The following is a 4739-nucleotide window of genomic DNA, read 5'->3' as shown; positions in this document are numbered from 1 at the left end:
GCCGGGCATTTGATGAAATAATTGCTTCAATAAATTAAGAAAAAAAGGTAAGGATGAGAAAAATGAAGAAATGTGCCATGAGTGGTATGATTTAAGCGAGTATTAACTGGGTCTGGAGAATTGTAGTTACGGATGAGTGGATACTTGATTATGGATGTTGTGAGAAACTTGAAGTTGGGAGAAAGTTTTGTTGGGGCATATAATCAATATTTTTCAAAATCCATCAGTTAAAACTCTTTGAGGAATGGACAAGTTCCTTCTGATGTTCGATATGTTTCCTGATTTTAAAGAGAAATTTGATTCTCTTGCGACAACTTGATAAAGAAGGAATTTAATGGCAAGTTGAAGGGGGTATACTTAAGATTTTATAAAAGGTTTGCCTTTTAGACAATGAAGGTACACTTAGAGAAACGGCTATGTAATTTGAATGGAACCTCAGTTTGAAAGCTCTATTGTGAAAATGTTGTTTTAGGACAGGTGAAAGAAACTGTCATTTGGGCACAAGAGATTAGCCCATGTTCTCTCGAAGAGTGTTTGAGTGATTAACACAAAAAGGTTTGTTTGGAAAATTCAAGCCTTCAGAATTACTTTTGCACAGAGTCTATCTGGAAGGATACTAGATCATGTTCATTCGTGACTCGGGGAACCTGCAAAGGTTTACTACCATTAGAGGAGCAAAAATACTTTATGAGTATTGTGGATGATTTCTCAAGGATGTTGTAGGTGTTTACTTTGAAGAACAAGAGTGATGCGTTTGAAACCTTTTATATTGGAAAAATCCTAATTGAAATCAAATTAGAAGAAGAATTAAGGTTTTTGAGAACAAATTAAGGTTTTAGAGAACAAGATAACGGTCTGGAGTATGTGAATGTCAGTTTCATAAATTTATGTAAATAGTATGGCATTAAGGTGTCATCACACAGTTTCCTTACACATCACAATTGAACGGTCTTGCAGAACATTTCAATAGGACTCTACTTGAGAGGTGAGATGTATGTTGTAAATGCAAAGCTTCCTAAAATGTTTTGAGACGAAGCTGTTTCTACAACAAACATATCTCATAAATAGGAGTCCTTCATTGCTTTGATATTGAGAACTCCACAAGAATTTGATCAGGAAAGCCTCCAAATCTCAGTCATTTGAAGGTGTTTGGTTATGCAGCATATGCACATATTAAATAAGACAAGCTAGAGCCACATGCAAGGAAATGTATCTTCCTTGGTTATTCGTTTGATGTAAAAGGTTAGAGATTATGGCTTCTAGGAATTAGGTGAGGGACGATGTATTTATAAGCCAGAGATGTAAATTTTGATAATTGGATATGCCTTGGGAGTTGTCAGGTAGTGTGAATTTTTAAGAGAAATCTGTCGACAGTATGTTTTCCAACTATTTTGAGATTGAGTTGGAAAACACACACACTGTTGGATCTTTAGGAGAGCAATCTATTTCCAATCATGACGCTACAGGGATTGATGATCAATTGCCCTGATGAACTATCTTTTGAACAACCTGAGTCTATGAGTACTGAAAGCGATTAATCGGAATCTAGTTTGTCTGACTACCAGTTAGCCAGAGATAGATAGAGAAGGGTTGTTAGAACCATAGTGAGATATGATGAAGTAAGTTGTGCAATAGAACATGAGAATGAACTGGCTCAAGCCTTAAAATTGTGATGAAATCTCGTTAAATCATGAACCTTCTAATTTTGATGAAGCCATGCAGTCTAAAGACAGTGATAAATGGTTAGTTTCTTTAAATGAAGAAATAGCCTTATTGATAAAAATGAGACTTGGGTACTAACAAAAAAAAAACCATCAGATCATAAACTTGTTTGATTGCAAATGACTGTATAAAGTAAAACCTAATATTAGTGGGTGAAGTAAACTTAGATTTAAAGCTAGGTTGGTTGCAAGGATTTTACTCAAGAATATAGAGTTGATTATAATGAGGTTTATTCTCTTGTTGTAAGACATTCTTCAATTCGTGTTTTGTTGTCTTTAGTTGCTCATTTCAATCTTGAGTTAGAGCAAATAGATGTGATAACTGCATTTTTGCATGGAGAATTGGAAAAAGAAATCTATGTTCTTAACCACTTTGTTTCATTGAAAAAGGAAAAGAAATTTGGTTTGTAGATTGAAAAAGTCACTTTATGGACTTAAACAATCTCCAAGACAATGGTATAAAATGTTTGACACTTTTATTGTTAAATGTGGATTTAGTAGAAATAATTATGAATGTTTATGTTAAACATGTTTCAAAAGTGTATATGTGTTTCTTTTCTGTTATTATATCGGGATGATATGCTTTTGGTTTCTCATGTATATTCTGAAATTGTTGAATTGAAGGTTGAGTTATGCAAAGAATTTGATATGAAAGACATAAGTCCAACTAGAAAAATTCTAGGTATGGAAATTGTTAAGGATAGAGTGGCTAACAAACTCATAATTACATAGTAGGATTATCTTGACAGTGTGATTAAGAGGTTTAATCTTGATGTTGCAAAGCCAATGACTCGTTCGTTAGCCTTTCATTTTAAATTGTCAAAGCTTCAATCTCTAAAAATAGGTACATAACTTTCAGTTATGGCAATGGTACCTTACTCTAATGCAGTTGGATGTTTGATGTATGGAATGACGTACTCAACCTGACTTGTCTTATGCAATGAGTGTTATTAACCATTTTATGAGTTGTCTAGGTAAAATCCATTTGGAAGCTGTAAAATGGGTGGGTAATCAGGTATGTAAAAGGTACTAAGAACTATGGTTTAATTTACACAACTGGTGATTATGATGTTCCATGTTTAGAAGGTTTTGTTGATGTTGACTTTGCTTCAGATTTAGATAAAAGAAGATCTACAGTTGGTTTTATGTTTAAAGTGTTTGATAATACAATTAGTTGGAGATCATCTCTATCCAATCTGTGGTGGCTTTATCTACTACAGAGTCAGAATATATTGCTTTATGTGAATATGTAAAAGTAGAAATTTGGTTGAAGGGGTTAATATATGACATGTTGGGAGAGATAGCAGCACCTACTATTCATTGTGATAGTCAGAGTGCTCTTGCACTTTTAAAAATATTTTATACCATGATTAAACCAAACATGTTGATGTGAAGTTTCATTTCCTGAGAGATGAAGTAAATAAGAAGGCAGTGAAACTTGAAAAGATTGCATCTGAAAATAATATTGCTGATATGTTTACAAAGTCCTTGTCAGGCGTGAAATTTAAATTTTTTCCATCACCTACTTAAGGTAGGTGTAGGCTAATGTTGCTTGTTTGTGATTAAAGTGCAGGATGAATTGAAGCTTGTTTGTGATTAAAGTGCAGGGTGAATTGAAGCTTGTTTGTGATTAAAGTGCAGGGTGAATTGAAGATTGTATTTGCTTCTTTATGTGAAAGATATATTTGGTTCAAGAGGGTGATTTTTTTACCAATAAACTATTTGTACATTACAATTACAAATTACAGGACCCATTAAGATTTAGGGCATCAACCTCAACAGTCTCCCACTTGTCCTTAAGCTAGTGGGGTATACATCATAAAAGGAAAAGTAATATAAAAATACACAAAAACAAGAAACTAGGTCATACAATACGCGCCTAGTACAAATTCTCCTACTTGCCGTAGACTAAATGTGGCATGTTCCGTAGACCTATACTCTGCAGGTTATCACCAAACACCGTAGCTGTGAGAGCCTTCGTAAATGGATCAACAACGTTGTGTGCCAAAACTATATGCGTGACAATCATGTCCCCTCGATAGATAGTCTTTCGTATCAGATGATACTTTTGCTCGATGTGTTTTCCACACTTGTGACTCCTAGGCTCCCTTGGAGTTAGCCACAACACAATCACAATAAAGGGTGATGAGCTTTTACATGTATGGAACTACTTTTAGATCAGTCAAAAACTTTCTAAGCTAGACAACCTCATTGGCAGCTTCACAAGCTGCCAGAAGAGGTTTCAAAGTTAAGAAAGGACGCCAAAGCAGACTCCAGAGCGGGAAGCGCGCAAAAACTTTCTAAGCTAGACAACCTCATTGGCAGCTTCACAAGCTACTATATACTCTAGCCTCCATTGTGGAGTTGGCAATGCATCTTTGTTTGGTGCTTCTCAAGACTACAGCCCATTCGTTAAGAGTAAACACTTATCTTGAAGTGGATTTCCTGGAATCCCTATCAATCTAAAAATTGAGTCATCCTATAAGGATCAAATCCCTAGACTCATACACAAGCATGTAGTCCCTCGTTCTCCCAAGATACTTAAGGATAATTTTAACGGTAGTCTAGTGATCTAATCCTAGATTCGACTGATATCTACAGACCATCCCCACTACATAACATATGTTAGGTCTAGTACATTGAAGGAACTCTTATACAAAAGTACCAATGAGCGGAAACAGATCTTTCCAATTCATTGTGACAGAATTTCCACATATACATTTAAACATACAAATATGCATTCATAACACTAAATTACTGGCATGCTTGGCATGCTAAAGGATAAATAAACAAAAGTCTGAGAGAACATACTAGTTGAAGACTTTTCTTCACTTAATAACTCACTCTCTCCACGAACGACCTCTCGATTTGGTTAATCCAGCAAGTAATCGTCTAGCAACACCCCGATTGTCTACACGAATAGCTTTGCACGAACAACAGGCAATGGCGACGACACCATCACTCGGAGCCCTCAGCATTCTCGGAGTGAGAATCAAAAGGGTGAGCTTTGATGGAATT

The sequence above is a fragment of the Benincasa hispida genome, chromosome 3, assembly GCF_009727055.1.
Source record: "Benincasa hispida cultivar B227 chromosome 3, ASM972705v1, whole genome shotgun sequence".
Taxonomy (NCBI): Eukaryota; Viridiplantae; Streptophyta; class Magnoliopsida; order Cucurbitales; family Cucurbitaceae; genus Benincasa; species Benincasa hispida.
The sequence above is the reverse complement of the archived record's forward strand: the minus strand, read 5'-3'. Positions refer to the sequence as shown.